The 18,465-nt window shown below is 49.4% G+C and overlaps 1 long non-coding RNA gene across 1 annotated transcript; it reads left to right on the top strand.

Moving 5' to 3' along the window:
- Positions 1 to 7,288: 7,288 nt before the first annotated feature.
- On the top strand, positions 7,289 to 12,923 carry LOC115312806. Its single transcript, XR_005716092.2, has 3 exons — positions 7,289 to 7,429; positions 7,736 to 7,818; positions 12,774 to 12,923. It is a non-coding gene; the product is annotated as an uncharacterized LOC115312806 (long non-coding RNA).
- The last annotated feature ends 5,542 nt before the right edge of the window (positions 12,924 to 18,465 follow it).

Raw genomic sequence — 18,465 nt, 5'->3', positions numbered from 1 at the left:
CCTCTGCAGCCAGTCCAGGTACTCGGCGCTGGCGAAAGCGGGACCATTATCAGACACGATAATGTCCGGCAATCCCTGCGCCGCGAAGACCTGCCGCAGAGCCGCAATGGTCGCGCTTGCCGAGGGACTGGTGACTGGCAGTGCCTCCACCCACTTGGAGAAGGCGTCCACTACCACCAGGAAGTAGTGGCCCTTGAAGGGTCCTGCATAGTCCACATGCAAGCGGGACCACGGCCTCTGTGGGAACGGCCAGGGGGTGATCTCCACGTGGCGCGAGGCTCGCTGGTTCTCCTGGCAGACCTGGCAGCCTTGCACCTGGTGCACGATGTCCTGGTCCAAGCCAGGCCACCAAACGTGCGACCGTGCCACCATCTTGGTCTTTTCGATGCCAGGATGCCCCGCGTGCAGCAGCTGCAGCACCTTGGCCCGCAGACTTTGTGGAATCACCACCCTGGAACCCCACAGGAGGCAGCCTTGCTCCAAGCTCAGCTCGGCGGTCTTGTGGCTGTACGCCTGGTGACGCAGCTCCTCCCCTCGGGAAACCGCCTTGACCACCTGAGACAGGACCGGGTCCCGGCTGGTCGCCTGCGCCACCGCAGTCCTGGTGAGCACCCCCGGGTAGGCCCGCTCCAGCAGGAACACGTCAGCTGGCTCTGGCACGGCAGCAGGCACCTCCGGCAGGGGCAGGCGGCTCAGGGCGTCTGCAGGTCCCAGGTCCTTCCCAGGGCGGTAGACCAGCTTGTACCTGTAGGCTGCCAGCGTCAAGGCCCAGCGTACCACACGAGGCGAGGCTTGCACTGGGACCGCCTTGTCAGGTCCCAGCAGCCCCAGCAGCGGTTTGTGGTCCGTGACTGCCTCGAACTGCCGGCCCCACAGGTACTGATGGAAGCGCTGGACCCCGAAGATGAGGGCCAAGCCTTCCTTGTCGAGCTGGCTGTAGCGTTGCTCCGCCGCATGTAGTCGACGAGAAGCAAACGCCACAGGGCGTTCCTGACCATCCTGACCCCGGTGCGACAGGACGGCTCCTACCCCATACGGCGATGCATCCACGGTGAGGACTACAGGCTTGGCCGGGTCGAAGTGCACCAGCACTGGAGCCTTAACGACCAGCTCCTTGCTGTGCTGGAAGGCCAAGTCCTGCTCCTTCTTCCAGGCCCACTGCTGCCCGTCACGAAGCAGGCGATGCAGCGGCTCCAGATGCGTCGACAGGTTGGGCAGGAACCTCCTATAGAAGTTGATGAGGCCGAGGTAGCTCTGAAGCTCCTTCTTGCTCTTGGGCTTCGGCGCCTTGAGCACGGCCTCAATCTTGCGAGGTGCCGGGGCCAGGCCAGCCTGGGAGATGATGTGTCCCAGATACTCCACGCTGGGGGTCAGGAACACGCACTTGTCCAGCCTCAGCTTGAGACCGGCGTCCTGTAGTAGTGTCAGGACTTTGCGCAGGTTCTGCAGGTGGTCCCCGTCGTCGGTACCGGTAACCAGGATGTCGTCCAAGTACACCGCCACGTGCCTCATGCCCCTGAAGAGGTTGTCCATCTCTCTCTGGAAGATGGCTGGGGCTGAGGTCACGCCGAACGGTAGGCGCGTGTACTGGAAGAGTCCCATGGTAGTCGAAATGGTGACGTACTTCCGGGCGGCATCCTGGAGCACCAGCTGCTGGTAGGCATCTCGAAGGTCGAGCTTGGTGAACTTCTGTCCCCCGGACAGAGCCGACCAGAGATCTTCTACCCGAGGCAGCGGGTACTTCTCGACGGTAGCGACGGGGTTGATGGTGACCTTGAAGTCCCCGCAGATCCTGACGCGGCCGTCTCGCTTGAGGACTGGGACAATTGGTGCAGCCCACTCGGAAGTCTTGACGGGCACCAGGATACCCTCTCGCTGCAGCCGTTGCAGCTCCTGGGTGACCCCGTCCTTCAGGGCAAACGGCAGCGGACGCGGCTTGAAGAATCGAGGCCGGGTTCCCTCGGGTATGTGGATGCCGACCGTCGTGCCGGCGAAGGTGCCCACCCCCGGCTGGAACAGGGACTGGAAGTCGGTCAGGAGGCTCGGGACGTCTTGCACCACGTGCAGCGCAGCTTCTTGGTACTCCGGCAGCCGAACACCCAGCGAGTGAATCCAGTTCCGGCCCAGCAGCGTCGGCGACGACCCCTTGGTTAAATAAAGGGGAAGGATTGCCTCCCTGTCGCCAAGGCGAACGCTGACTTGGGCCCGACCCTGGACCTGGGAAAGCTGCCCGGAGTAGCTGCGCAGCATGACGTCAGACGCCTCGATGGACACGCCGGGAAAGGTCCGCTTGAACAGCTTCCCGGGCATGACCGACACGCTGGCCCCTGTGTCCAGCTCCATGGTGATGGGGTGGCCGCAGATTTCGACGGACACCAAGTAAGGTGGCACGGACGATGGAGGCTTACTCGTCTGCCACACGTCGAAAATCTGCGGGTCCTCGGCCACGACGTGGACCCTGGCTGAAGACGAACCCGGGCCTGGTGCCGCTCGTCCCCGCCGCGTTCTCTTGCGACGACCACCCTGGCCGCGGGCTTGGCTGGAACCCGGGCTTGAACCAGGCTGCTGCTGCTGGCCGCCGCTCGTCCTCCCCCCTCGGCAGACACGTGCGAGGTGCCCAGTTCTCCCGCACGTGAAGCATTGTGCTTGGACGAACTGGCACTGTGAGGGGGAGTGGGCAGCACCGCAGCGGCTGCAGGCACCGCTCCTTGTCGCCATCTTGTTCACCGCCGCTTCCGTCGACGGTGAGCCGGCCGCACGCGCTATCTCGCTGGCGTCCTTCGCTGCTGCTTCCATCGCCAGCGCTGCCTTCACCGCGTCGTCCAGCGAGGGGTCGGGGAGCTCCAGGAGTCGCGTCTGCATGGCAGGGTTGTTGATGCCGCAGACGAACCGGTCCCGGAGTAGCGAGTCCAACTGGTCGCCGAAGGCGCAGGTGCTCGCTAACCCTCGTAGCGCAGCGACGAACTGCCCGAGGGTCTCCCCGTCCTGGCGGCTCCGGTTGTTGAAGCGGAACCGCTCCATAAGCGTGTACGGCGCCGGGTTGAAGTGCGAGCGCAGCGTGGCGAGCAGCTCACCCAGCGTTTTGACGTGCGGCGTGGCCGGCTTGAGGAGGTCGAGCAGGAGGCTGAAGACGCGGGTCCCGCAGCTGGCCAGGAAGATGTCCCGTTGTTTCTCCTCCGGCGTGTCGTTCGCCCGGAAGAACACGTGGACCTGTTCTTCGTAGACCGGCCAGGCGGACCCATCTCCCTCGAACGGCTCGAGCCTCCCGTAGAGCGGCATGGCGACAGGAGCGGGCGGCGGTGTTGCGACTCTCTCGGCGGCGTGGGCCGAACCGTGCACGTTGGTGGCCTCCAGTGCCACGATTCCTCGTCGCCAGTGTCACGATCTTCTGGAACGTGGACGAAGGGGCAAGGTATAGACCCACTGTGGTATAGACCTTTGTCCGGAAGTGCTCTTTTTAGCCTCGACCGCAAGGAGCAAAAGCGAACAATAATCTCGAACCCAGACGCTCACGGGGAGGGGGGGCTGCGTCGGCCTGCACCGCCGCTTCCCGTTGAAGGCTTCTTCGCTGGTGTGCCGACTGCCGTTTCGCCGGCATCGGTCCTGTTTACCGCGGTATGGGAGTATAGTGCCCGTAATGTGAGAGCCGTGTGTCCATACGCCACTTTGCCGCTGTTGGTTTCCATCTAGCCGAGCCAGAAAACCTCTCGCGACGAGTTGACCGCGCCGCGAGTGACGAAGAAGAAGCAAACATGGCGACGGTTTGTGCGATCGCTTTGGTGGCTCCGGTGTTGAGTGTCTTCAGCGTCCTCGTGAGAAGATTCCCCTGCCCTTCGAATTTATTGCAAGCACCACGAGTGGCACGAAAGATGTGGAATCATCGTCTCAACTACAAATAAGCAGGCCTTCACGCGCAACAACGGTGCCAGTTGTGTCAGGCTCACGCAGCCAGCGGCACAGTTGTGTTGGTTGTGTCGTCAGATGTTCGACAACGCCGAGGTATTTTCATTTATCATTTGGAATGGCTTCAAGACTGGGAAATTAATCTATTTCGCGGATTGTTAACGCCGAGGCGAGTGCCCGTTGCAGTGCCGTCGTCGCGCAAAGTGCAGAGAAAACCGGGTGGCGATGGCGGCGGTGCTCTTTGATCTTGCGCCGTCGGGTTCATGAAGTCCGGAGTAAACGTACGTACGTGCGTCTGCTGGATCGGTGTTTTGGACTTCCTCAAAACTCTTTCTCACGCGCATTTTACTTGTGAAGCTTAGTAGCTCATTACACCTCATCGTCGACTGCGCTCATTTGACTACGACGGACGAGCCTGCGTGATGTGAATTTCACTGCCTCAGATCCTTGGTGTGCTCTAACGAGGGCTAATAAAATATCACCGCGAACTTCTGAACAAACGAGTAGAAGTTTCGTCTGCTATCATAACTGATCGCCTGTCACAATATTAATCAGTAGCGTTCCTAGACTCCGCCCCCACAGGCACCGTGCTTCGTTGTCCGATAGTAAGTGTCTCCTGGTACCTCGTAGAATTCCAGCTCCCACTTCAAGTAAGTACCACCCTTTAGAACTGGCATTTAATAGTTTCGAACCCAGACGCTCGCAGTGTGTGTTTGTGTGTGTGTGTGTGTGGGGGGGGGGGGGGGGGGGGGGGGGGGGGCGGGCATTCGCTAGTCATTCGCTAGTCATTTGATGAAACGTCGTGGTCTCGTTTTCATTCGCTAAAACGGCGTTCGATCAAGTGAACGCCTCCCACTTATTTCGGCTCGGCAGAGCCGCGCTGCCGCAGAAAGGCAAGCAGATCGCGAAAATCGGTCTCAAACGTGCCACGAATGTAATGTCGTATACAAGAAGCCCACAATCAAGCATTTGAAAGCTACAAGAAAGCGGTAGCGAAATATTTACTACGCAATGAACCCGGACTGAAACGCGGATGTCAAGGGTCAGCAGACACCGAGAACATTTAAGACAAGAAAGGTTTTCTCTTGTTTTCTTGATCGAGATGGGTTCTCGAATGTTCACGACATCTTATCTGTTGAAGAACGGGTCGCAGAGGCTTCTGGTGAAGACATCTTTCACGATGTGCCGGTGCATTCGGACAGCCTGCCGCACCCAGCTCCCCAAAGCAACGCCGCCGACGCAGCCCCCCCCCTCCTGCCTGCCAGTTCTCTCCGCGTGGTGGCGCGAGCGTAGATTAACATGGCGGCGCCCTGGAATTGGCGCGGACACTGGTCTATATGTACAGATGGTAGCGAAGCTTGGGCCAAAACACGGTACAAAACAAATTGCCAGCGACATCAACCAGGAGGGTCACGTGGTGACGGTGCGTCTGAAGCGCGACTAGGAGACGTTATGGCAAACTATATACAAATAAAATAACTTTAACTTAAATTATACTGAATTGTATTTTAAATTTTGTATGTTGTTATTAGTGGTCTTAAATAAGGTTTATCGCGCTCGAGAAAGCTAAAATAGCTTTTATTACTACTAATATTCTAACTTGCTCTTAGCGCCCTCTGTACTGCACAAGCAACAAGGCTGGCTTTTAATAGCGATAAATTGCAGAGGCATCGTGCTGCGCGAAGAGGCAGGTTTTTGTTGTCCGTCTGCTTGCTTCTTTTAGGTCTCCACGTGCTTTTTGAATCGTTCTACCGTCACTTCAAATAGTTTGAAAAGTTTCCTTCGCTCAGCGTGATTACGCAAGTTACGTGCGCAGGAGCGTAATATCAGCGTGATATAGGAACAGTCACCTTCGTGCGGTTGGACGCTGCTGCGTCCGAAGGGCTCAACGTCCTTCGTGACAATGAGCTCAACACGTTATGCATCGAGGCGTTGCAACGCTCCGTGGAAGAATGCCGAAGTGACAACCGCAAGGCTGGCGTCTCGCTGCACCGGTTTCCTGTCGACACTCGAAGGTGACATTTTGTTCCTGTCAGTGAGGTGCCTGCTGTGTTGTGTTAAGTGATGCCATGCCCCCTTTGTAAAATGTTCTCTTAACTGTTGTTAGTTTTCGCTGACTTTGCAGCGTTGTTTGCGCTCATTACGAAAGCGCCCAGGATATTTGAATTTACCTGAACCCCTCAGGAGTTTGCCCCTCAGGAGTATGGGGTCATACTCATCGACCCTCTAATCAAGGATGCAACACGACATAGATACATTTAAAAGCCTCTGTACTAAAGGTTCATGTTTATCTTTTTGTGGTTCATACAGAGAGTTTTGCTGACTAATCTGTGAATGTCCTCGCTCCGATTTGCTTTGGTGTGTGCACATATTGGCTACATTTGCTCTTTGCAAGTACGCAAGACACTTAGATAGCACTGCGCTTCATCCGCAGGCGTGAAGCATGGGTTCGGTTCTCCAACAACCGGGGCCTACAGGGGAAGACTCCATGGTAGCTACGAAACATGGTTGTTTGCTGTTTACATTTCAAGGAGTCAGCTTTCCTGCGGCCTGGATACCTAGGCCACAATGCAGTGAATGAAGTGAATAAAATGTTAGTGCAACATTGGACTTGCGTTAGAGTTACTGTTGTGTATCTTCAACGCTAACACACTCGAGAAACGTTATTGTTAGTCACTTTGTTTGTGAGGTCAATCACCTTAAAGCCGCTCCCACATTTCTGAAAAGCTGAAGAAAAAAGAAAAAGTAGTTCTGTGGGATGAAAAAAAATTATTCTCGTAGTGAGCTACCTAAAAAAGGCGGCCGCATACAAAAATTAAATTATTTTCGCGCAGATTTAAGAGTTCAAACGGGTGGTGTAAATTCAACATAAAAAAACCGAGACTGCAGGCAAGAAGGACAACACACTAAAAGAACTCAAACAGCTTGGCCCAGCTTTGTTTCAGATTTTTTTAGTACCAGAAAGCTTTGTTTGAGACTTTTTTTAGAAATCGGGATTGCAGGCAAAAAGGACGATCGTCCTTTTTGCCTGCAGTCTCGGTTTCGTGTTATATTTAATTTTCGCGCCAAACAATACATCAAAGTGACGTCACGTTCTTTTCTTTTTTTGTGGAAGTGACGTCACTTCCTGTTTATTTTTTGTTCCGGGCAGTGTCTGCGTCGACCCGGTCTACGCAACGCCCAGCGTTAGGTAGACCCAGAATTCTGATTGGCTATTAAGAAAAAGTCACGTGTCTATATAAATTGAGTGAATTATTTTGTTAAGTTTATTTATATAAATTTTAAATTAGTATAAATGAAATTATATTAGATATATTTAATGCATTCTGAGATAATTATTATATGCAATGTCACGTGTTACATTGGATGAGAAGCGGGAGAATCCCTTCGCTTCCCGCGTTTTGACTGTTGTTTACCTTTTCGGCTCCTGGTGTTCCTGCAACCTTCGCAAGTCCACCTCCATTTGTCGTGAATCCCCGTTTCTGAGCGTTGATTTTCCCTTCTTGGTGTCTTGTTGATTTTTCACGTATGTATTTCTTTCGCGAGATTCCGATTGCCTGTGTATTTAGCCCAAAACTCCGTGTTTGATATCTGGGGGTTCCGTGACTGGGGCAACTGGGGTTGCTTGTGGAAAGACCTTCGGCATTTTCCTATTGAAACCAGACGTGGCTGTCGAGATTCAGTTGATTCGTTCTTTAGCGGCGATTAAGCGTCTGTTCGTCATGACTGCTGGAGTGACGGTCATGCTCCCGAGGCAAAGCGGCCCGCACTGGACGTGCCGAGGTTCTGCGGGAAAGAACAAGGATGACCGGGAGACCAACACTTTCTGCAGGAGCCACAAGGAAGGCCATGGTTTCATCGAACAGCCGGGAGTGAAGCGGGATGCTGAAGGATAGCGGCGCTCACTTCAGTGAGGTCAGTCGATATGGTGAAGTTTATTTCTTCATCTGTCATTTGATTACTGCAGCACACCAGCCTCGTTCTGAAAATAAGGATGCAGGGGTAAATGTTTGGCAAGCAGAGGCAGTTTGTGTGCTATATAGATCAACATGAAATATTTGCAGTGGTAGGCTCATAGGTTTAGCCCCCTGTCCAGTTAAGACCATAACATGCTCTGCATGCTGACGTTGTTATTATATCTTTCTTATGTTGACAGCTATTTTGCTTAACATACTCTTTGTGCCATCCCTACAAACACTCCAACAGAAGGGTGGGCCAGGTAATGGGCGAAGTCACATAGATCACTTTCCCCAAGCCCTTAATCTAATGACTAACAAGCCTACCTTCACAATTTTGTGCAACCACAGTTTGCTCTTGCAACAGCGGCCACGGGGCAACCGTTGCCAACTGCACATCCTTAAAGCCCCTTTATGTTTCAAAAGTAGCGCAAGGTGCGCCGATGCACGAGGTATGTGCTACGTGCAGCCCTTGGGAAGACCATGGCAGCACAGCGCAGCACTGAGCTAAATTTCAGACGCCATGTTCTTCCCAGAAGGTGGTGTGCGGCACAAGTCTCGAGCATTTCCACAACAATGAATGGTGCCGCTTTTCCCAGGATAGAGGGGCTGTACACCACCTACGAGCGATCGGAGCCAATCCAAGGCCCTGTGAGTGTTAAAGCTGATCCACACATACAGCGGAGCGCTCAGATAGCGCTTCATGGGCGCTGGAAGCAGCACTCGGTTGTCGCTTTAGCAGCACAGTGTAAGCGCGCTCCTTGTGCCGTGCTTGCTGCTCTGAAACAGCGCATGCACGGCGATCCCGTTGTTATTTTTTCTTTGGCACTGAATGAAGAGGAAGTAAAAGAGCCACTCTCCAAGCAAAGGGTCGGGCAGACGATTCAGAGTCATGGACTCTGAGCGACTAATTGATTGGGTACGACCTTATCTGTTGCACACCCAACCACACTGTTGCACACCCAACCACAGGAACCTGAACATCAGTACACGCGTTAATCTGCAGCAATAACAGTCGTACAAGGAGCGCTACTAAAGCGCTGATTGCGCGCTATATTAGAACTAAGTCACGCGCAAGGAAGCACCACATGAGCGCTCACGCAGCGCTAACTTAACGCTCCGCTGTATGTGTGACCAGGCCTTTACTTGATCTTGAAGAGGGTGACATGCGTAGAGCATATCACGTGCTACGTTCGCAGAGCTGGGATGGCTGAGATGGCTCGGAGCATCCGCTGCGGTGGAACGTGATGTGAAACAGAATGTAGACCTGTTACAAAAATACACATTCATGCTATAGTTGTTGAAATAGGGGAAGTACTCTCACTGTCAGTGGACGATTTTGCAAATGTGGGTGCTTCCATTAAGCACTAAAGAGAATGGACCCTTTTCCTGTTTTCCGGTTCGAGAGTACAAAATGCATCTGTTGCTAGGCTAGGTGGAAACAAGGCTGCCATTTTGCTTTCCCAGTGGCGATGCCAAAGCGCTGTGTTGCGTTCAGATGACGGGATCAGCACCGGCCGGGGGAGGGGACGAGTTTTTTTTTCGGTTTCCTTCCGAGAAATTGAATCTTGATGGAAGAGCGGCGTGAATTTGCACGGTTATGGTGTACTAGATTCTAGTACACCATAGCACGGTGAAGGGGATTGACTTGTCAGGCCGTACAAAGGCTTGGGAGGCAAATGAGCTTACCCGACTACTGTAAACAACTTAATTTTTTGCAAATTTCTTGACTTAAAAATTGCTGCGAAAAACACATCCCACCAATATATGGTAAACGATATATAGCTCACCACTCCTCGCAAAATTTTCTGCGCATGAAATATTCTTCAAATTTGCGAAATATTGAGGCCGCAAAAATAAAGTTCACAGTATGGGGAGCTAATTAGTCGTGGGTTAATAACATTAACGGCACTTTAGAAAAGCACTTCAGAAAGTTGCGCGATTGTTACAATGATGCTTTATTAGACAAGAAAAGCATAGCTATAGACCCTTTCAGGCAACATATCATGGGCGCCGGCATCTTGACGTCACGTGACCCTGCCACCATAACCGACCTTCAGTTTCTCGCCGTTCCCCCGCGTTCTGTGCTGCACAGGCCACTACCGGAGCTTTGCTTTCGTGTTCTTTCACATTCCGCGTTGAAATTGTGTGTCTTTTCGACGTTGAAATTGTGTCCTTTCAATATTTCGGGCTTTAGTTTAATCATTTGATATCTATATTTCAACACAGCTCTTGTATTTTCGTATTTATGAAATGGAATCAAACAGCGAATGGATCGACGATAAAAGATTATGGTTTCAGAGACCATATAAGTTCATCCCGTTCTAACGTTTTTCTCGCTAATAAAGGGCAGTCTACACCACTGCGACATATGCAAATTTCAACTGACGCAGTAAGGCTATCCAGTCGTGCTTCTCGCTGCATGTGCACACTTGTTTCCGTAAAGCCGACCCGCATGTAAGCGATTTCGCTTGCGACGAGACGAGCGGTGGCGACAATGACAAGAGTCAGCGGCGAGCGACAGAGATTTCTTACTGTCGCTTGTCGTGTTACTCGGTTTTTTGGTTTCTAGAAAACGTCGCTCACCGTCCCGGTCACTTGCTCCGTCATATCCATGCGGTTTGCCTCGTCACGCGACTGACCCAGCGACAGTGAAGCAGGTCACCGTCGCTTGTCTCGTTGCTCGCCAAATCGCTTGCATCCAGTTTATACTTAAAATCGAGGCGCCAATGGTTCAACGTTGTGTGCTTGTAAATTAATTGAGTATAAACCACATGTAAGCGCCTTGGCGAGCAACGGCGACCCGCTTCGCTGTCGCTCTGTCAGTCGCACGACAAGGCAAACTGCATGGAGGCGACGGCGAAGCGACCAAGACGGTGAGCGACGTTTTCTAGAAATCCCGAAAACCGAGCGATGCGACGGGCGACAGTGAGAAATCTCCGTCGCTCGTCTCGTCGCACGCTAAATCGCTTACATGCGAGTCGGCTTTACGGAAACGAGCGCGCGCATGCAGTGAGAAGCACGACTGCGATGGCCTTACTGTGTCAATTGAAATATAAGACTTCTGGAGTGGCGGTCTCCTGCACTTTTTCATGCAACCGGGTGCCACCAAGTTAACAAATCGGCGGCCATCTTGCTCAGGGCAAAAAAAGAGGCTGCGCTGATAGGGGTGCTAGCAGTGTCTGTTGCTTTTGGGGCTGCGTATTACAACGAAAACAAAACAATTATTTTTTTGTTTTAAAGGACTCGAAAGCCGCTTAACGTTGGATTCTTTTTTCTCGGATATCTTCTTATTGCAAATAATCCACGGCGTGGTAATGAATACGTAGCATCCCTCTCACAATTGCGGAAATTTGTGCACGTGACCGATCACCAAAACCGGCACTTTGAGAATTTACAGAAATATCAAGCTCGCAAAAATTGTTTATAATACTTGTTTTGCAGATGCACGGCTGTTATAGGCACACTGTCTCGAGTTTTAGATGAGACTAGCTAAAATACAAAATAAGTGTTCACAGTCACTATGATACTCACTGCTTTCCGCAGGTATGCTGGAAATGAAAGAAACATAAACATAGTTGGAATGCTACCCAGCCGAAGTCTTCTCGCTTGACCGCTTGTGTCAAAGCAGTCATCTTCGAAGTGCGCCGAACAAGGGACGTCAGTATTCTTGCGCAACCAACCATCCCCCCGCCGAACAGCATGCTCCCTCGCAGCATGCAAAGTATTGTCTTTAGGAAACCGGTGACGTGCAAACATGTTTAAGGTTTTATTTTGCCGTTAAAATGCATTTAATCATCTAGCTTTCTCCCGTGGCCTGCTCACATGCAGTAGTAAGCTATTGGCCTCGGGATCGACCTAGAGGTGGCGCTGCTGTCGTGCTATTATCATTATCAAAGCGGGGATGGAAGCATTGCTGTCCCATAGGCTCTCCACATTCGCATGCGAAACGGTGTAAATTCTTGCATTTATTTTGTTGGACAGTATCGGTGGGAAAACAATTTTAGCGGAAAGTGGTGCGGTACCATTCGGTGCGTCAGTAAAGATTGAATTGTCTTACCAGCGTGCGGCTTAAGTATAAATAACCACGTGTGTGGATGAGTCGTCTACCCTAGGCAGACGTTGGGAAGCATGGCTCACTACGACGGATGCCTGTCTTTGGGTAAACTGCACTATTTCTGTTAAAAATTTCTTTCTTTTAAAATAGTTCTATCGGTTCACCAGCGTGGGAATTCAACAAAATAATTAATTGCGACCCGGATAACATAATATGGGTATTATGGACTGTGAAATGGCAGGTTCTATGCATTTTTGTTTTTGCAACTTTGAGCTTTTTAAGTAATATAAATATTTAGCCTAAAGAGAAGCTAATGCTGTATCAGAAATTACCGTGCTATTGAGTTCTGCTGCAGCCTGTTTCCCTTTACTGTGCCATGGTGTGGGTAAGCTTTTCGGAGTCGGAACAATTTTACTGTGTTGCGATGGGAACTAATGTGCTATTTTGTTCAATATTTAATGCTTTCGCTCGGTACGAAAGCATGCAGTTGCCATTCTTAATGTTCATAAGATGACGTTGCCAGCATGATCAACAGACGAGTTTTAACCTAGGTTACAAATAATGCGACGAGTTAAATATTTGTATGAGTTTCCTTTCCTTCCACTTCAAAATTAGGGATGACCTATATTCAAATGTTTTTACTCTCAACAATTTTGATTACTTGTTGAATGTTCAAACTAACTTGTAAAGCTCCTTGCTGTCGAATTCGCTTTGTTTAGGGGATCATTATCCAAGAGCTCTTGTTTTTAAAAGTAGTAACAAACTCCTTAGTGCACTGAAGGGGTGTATGTCTGTTCCACATGGTCTAAAATTTATGGTTACGGTGCTTGTACTGTGACAATTCTTTTCTCTTGCAGCCCAGCTTGAACCCCACCATTGGCATCCTGGGCACCACTCTGAATAAGCTGCTTCAGTTGTGACTTGTAGCACAAAGTTTCTGTCACCCAGTTCATCGTCATCTCGGAACCAAAGGCATTGGTCCTGGCTGCTAGTCACCACTTGAATAAAAGTTGGAATGGTGCACTGTGTTTGTGTAAATAAACTGTCGCAGTTGTGACACTATTTTTGTTTTTGTAAATAATGAGAATTATTTACTTTGAAAGATCCCATCCATCCATCCATCTATGATCCTTCATGCCATAAAGCATGTACTGTTCCCAAAGTAAAATTTGACAGTCTGGCAGCTGCCGCTGGCATGGAAAATTGTGAGGGCTCACGCCTGTAAACTACATGTATTGCTTTGTGAACCTCCTCCTAGTCCCTTGTGTACCTGAGAACTTAGGAGGTCAGTTTCAAGTCGAAGGGGGATAGCCTATTTTTATTTACAAGGAAACTTTTGTACTTGCATATGCATTATGACCCATAGAGGCTGAACTCCATGGGACGAATATGGTGTGAAAAATTAATTTTGCCCGGCGGCTTTTGTTCTGCGCATGGAATCGGCACAGTGCCTGCTACGTCCCGCGCAAAGTGAGCATGCCGTAGGGCGCCATTCGTCGCATATTTCGCTCTATGGAGTTCAGCCTTAAGCTGTTGCTTTCTGGCACTGGGAGGACGAAGGTTTTCATGTTCGAGTATAATAACAGATGTATGTTTGAAAAGTAAACGTTTTGGCAAAATTCTGCCTGGTTAGGTGTGTATTAATAAAAGAAGCTGCAGGTACTCTAACCAGCTGTGTTTAAATAGCCCAACGTTTTGCAGCCTACTTGTTCACGGGTGACTTATTTGGCTGGGTGTTTGTCTTTCTCTTCTCCTTGTCGCTGCCTTTAAATCTGCTTGGGAAAGTACCGGTTCAGGTTCTTTGTATGCTGAATATGCCATGACTCTTAAAAGAGTCATTTTTCCATGTTCGGAAGGAACTGAAAAAACAACTTTTTATAGTTATAGCTTATTCAGCATACAAAGAACAACCAGAACAGGTCGATCGGTACCAGCCCAAGCAGTTATATCCACGGGCTTCAGGGTGCAACAAAGCGAGGAGAATGATTTAAATGGCAGCGACAAGGAGGAGAGAAATACAAACTCCCAGCCAAATAAGTCGCCCGTGAACAAGCAGGCCACAAAACGTTGGGCTATATAAACACAGTTGGTTAGAGTACCTGCAGCTTTTATTAACAGATGTATGTTAAAAAAAAAAATCAAAATACATATAGCTTAGGCTTCACAGCACATGCCTAAGCTATTAGGTATTTAAAAGGAAAACAAGGATGAAAATAGAAAAGATGTGAAATGGCCAACTCAAGATCGAGTTTAAAAAAAATGGATACAAATATTGCACTTTTCCTTTTTTTTAAGTATGGCTTTCCACCATTGTTAATTCAGCCTTTATTTCTCTATTGGCAAGTACTAGGCAAGATACAAGTTCTCACAATGCTGCCTCTTTGATAGTGTGCAAAGGCTGAAGCGATCAAAACATTTTCCAAATTTAGTTATGCAGTTTTGCACCGTTTCCTACTTCGTTGCTTAATTAGGTAATTATATTTCGCTCATTTTACACACTAGTCGCCCTCAATAAAATTAACACTGACCTAAGTCGGGGAGGAAAATAAAACCGGACACCCTTCGTGCTATGGGTTTTAGTTGGGCTAGTTGGCACATACTGTTGGCAATCGGGTCATCTGAACACGGAAAAACGGGACACGAAGGAAATGACTGGACAAACAGCGGTCCATTTGTCCAGTCATTTCCTTCGTGTCCCGTTTTTTTCGTGTTCAGCTGACCCGATTGCCAACCCTACGTGCCTGCATAATTATAAGGGAGCTTCTCCCTTAGCAGGCAAGCACTGCGGGAAAGTAGCAGGGAGAGGGGCTCCTCCGTCCCGCTGGTCCTCATTAAATAAAAAAAAGTGCGCGTGTAGCTGCACTTCTTTTTTTTTTTTTTTTGTGTGTGTGTGTTTCTTGCCTGAGTTGGTGAGTTTAGTAATTAGGAAAATCAGAAACCTCCCATACAGCGGCCGTGCACCGCGTAGTCAGGCTTCTCTCCGGGGCGACGGGGAAATACGCCCAAGGGAACCATGGAACGTTTTTCTTCGTTTTAAATAATGCAGACTCGACGTAATCGCTGGTGTGGATAATGCATAAGACGCTTTTGTTTCTAACTTTATCATTCTTGCAGAATCCAAACGCTGAAAAAAGGGCACAAAAAACTGAAATTTCATGTCGGATTTTATTTTCAGTGCGTCAATCATCCGATATCGCGGTAATTGTTAAGTATACTTCGGGTGTCGAAAAAGGGCCCTCGTATATTTTTCGAGCTGAAATATACATTCATATAGAGCAAACGTTTTAAACTAACCAGTTAGAAAACATTTCTCGTCCGTGTTTGTAAGATAGGCCCAAATTCACCAATTATTTAGGTAATCTTTCCTTTGATATAATTTTTTTGTTGTAGCTGAAAATGTATGTTGTTTTAGCCTCCGCGCGCCCTTACCTTATTGAGACCGGAGTGGCTAACGGCTGCATCGACTTTATATATATATATATATATATATGTACCCATTTCTGACTCTTGTCCAACCGCCGGCTAGCTGAACAAAGCGAGATGTCCGTCGTCCCAAAATTAGTCTACTCCGTTTGACCTTACGATAGGCCGCAGCTGGATTGACTGGGATCACCCGTAGTGTACGCTACGCTCTATGTCAACAGCATGCACTCATTTTCACCGAAAACCAACGCGTCTAAAGAGAGCTTACAACCCTTCCACGGTTTCTAGAAACGTGAAGATGACATGTATTTCAGTCAATTAAGAAATATTTGCTTGTGTTATCTGCGGAAGTTGGCACAAATTCTACTATACAATGCAGCACACGCACATACATATAAGTATATATATATATATTACACAATATCACAACGCAGTGCCAGCAATGTTTTGCGGCTTATACGCGGGGCCATGGGCTAAAGGTGCACCTCTCCGGTAAATATAATCGATTTTGCAGTATTACATAAGCTTTCGTCTGTAACAAAAATTTAAACTACGCTTGTGTGACTCATTTTTCAAAACAGGAAAATTGTCTAAATAGTTCTTGCAGGGAAAAAACAGGAGTCTCCAATGAAAACAATATTTGTTGTTTGCTATAATTTGATGGAATGCATTTATATGGTTTTCACACGGCCATACACAACTTTCGGGCCGTGCCAAGGCGCCCCTAATTCCACTCCCTCTCCTCCCATTCTACCCCTTACCCTTTCTTGCGTAAAAGCAACTTATTATTATTTTTTTTTTTTTTTTTTTTTCATTTTGATAAAACACTGGAGATTAGGTGAAGATATGCAAGGCCGTCACGAATCACACACACTAGAGCTAAAGCAGAAACCTAATACAAATGGCACTTTGAACAAGAACTCATCAACGTTTTATTATGATTATTTACTACCTGGAACGTGTTATGGGGAGTAATCACTGGCGGCCATAGCTGTGTGCGCGACTGCTGAGCGCGTGCTGACGGCGAGCTTCACCCTCAAATATGGCGTCCAGTGAATACCCTATACTGCCTATACTGATAAGGCGAGTGCGTTCAGCGCGTGTACCGTATACGTTGCCATGCTACTTGGTGCTTGAGTAATTTGGTACGTGCTTCATGCAAGAATTCGTACATTACAGTGTTGTAGTAGTATACGTAATGTACATAGGTGCATGACGGCTGCGGTCAGATGTATTTACAAACTACACAGCCTGTACTCAATCCCAAAAAGATCTGCAGTGCTGATCTTTGCGATCACGAGCGCGTGGTTTTGAAGTGTCTTTGACGCGCAAGATTCTGCTGAGCTATGGTCACACGCGTGTGCCGTCTTTACTGCAGACATTTGTGAGACGGAGTATAGTAGTGACCATAATCCTCTGGCCCCAAATTGGTTTGAGTTTTGACAACTTTAGATTTAGATAACAAATCACTCATTTTTTTTATTATTTTGTATACACCGTGCACATTTCTTTTCCTTGCAGTTCACACACCGTTTGGCATGCACATGTAATATATTTGCTTGGAATATTTATTTAGTAATAATGTGTATATTATTGTAGATACTATGTTCATAGTACCGCTTACATGTCACAGGCAAACTAAAACCTTTAGCGTCAGCACCTTCTCCTGATGCATCCTTTCGTTTAATCGGTACAGCGGGACCTGTCCTTGCCTAAATCGGGGCGTCTGACCACTTTATAGTGCGTGTGACAACGAACACTGAAATTGGGCTGTCACGCTGTATCACCGAACGCGCAGCTTTACACTACAGTACGTGCGTATTCGTTGCCCCGGTATGCGATCAGGGACGCGCCATCCCCATTTTAGCGTTCGCGCCCATGGCAGGTGCTTTGCACTTTCCAACTACTGCGTGATGCACGTTAAAGACCCCAGGCTAGCGGCTGTACCGCACTGGCTAAATTTCTCATCTACAGCTGGGAGACGATCGTCGCCCCTGTGAGGCAGACCAAGTTCCAGGCTGTATAAACACACACACACAACCCAATTTTTTGCACTTTCCAACGCGGCGAACATGCACGTGCTGAGGTTTTGTAAACAATAAAATGCTGCGGTGCCATTCTTACTGTTCGTGTCCGTGCTTACCAAGGCAACAAACACGTGTTTGCTGGGTTGTGAATTTATAAATAACATCTCCAGTGCTGACAAATCAGCGCGGGTGCGAGTGTGGTTTTGAAAAGTGTCTTTTGTGCGCGATTTCTCGTGTAAACAAAATAATTCGGATGAGCTGAAGTCACTGGACAGGCTGAACTAGCCTCATACACTTGTGGCATAAACTTTTTGGTTCTATGTTATCTGTTCTTGTGGTATATTGTCAAAGCTAGCGTAGCTTCAATGTGCAGCAGCCCCGCACTGCTGCGAGAGCACGTGGCTTTGTCTATTGCACTTCATTTGTATGCGCTCGCGCAACTATCTGTGATGGAGTTGGAGCACTGTGGAAGCTAAGCTAGCTTTGACAACGTAACACAAAGGAGACGCTGCAGTCCCGCCCTGCTAGCACTGTTGCAAGACATATATGTGGCCACGTGGCTTCGTCTTGCGTCTTATTTGCTCGCGCTCTTGTGCAAAGGAGACGCCGTAGCAACACACAGTCAGACGCTCGCGCAAGTAGCTTTGACAGCTTTGTTTGAAGGTTTGTGTTTGTCCGTCCTCTTCTTTTCCCTTGCTGGCGCAGTCGGGGAACGGTCAGGGCATGGTGTGCCCCCGGGGGGGGGATCGGAGATTGAGCGGGCTAGCGCACACCAGCTCGGAGCACGTGGTGCGAAAGCTCGCGCTGCAGAACCGAGAGATCCTGGGTTCAATCCCCACCCCTGCCCGTTTCGATCGGGATGAGCATCGTACCGGCGTGCGGTCGTGTATCACTACTGCGTGGCTAGCAGTCGTATCTACAGTGGGTTACGGGTCCATATCACAAGAGCGAATGACATTTTAGCGAACGGCGACATTTGAGCGAATGCTCGTTTTAGCGAATAACGGGGGCGCGCGTTAACCCATCCGTCGCGCTGCGCTTTACGCCGCTTCGCGGCGACAGTCTGCGGCAACTCGCCATGTTCTGGCAGGCTAAACTC

The sequence above is a fragment of the Ixodes scapularis genome, unplaced genomic scaffold (assembly GCF_016920785.2).
Source record: "Ixodes scapularis isolate PalLabHiFi unplaced genomic scaffold, ASM1692078v2 PGA_scaffold10__122_contigs__length_95168666, whole genome shotgun sequence".
Lineage (NCBI taxonomy): Eukaryota > Metazoa > Arthropoda > Arachnida > Ixodida > Ixodidae > Ixodes > Ixodes scapularis.
The sequence above is the reverse complement of the archived record's forward strand: the minus strand, read 5'-3'. Positions and strand labels throughout refer to the sequence as shown.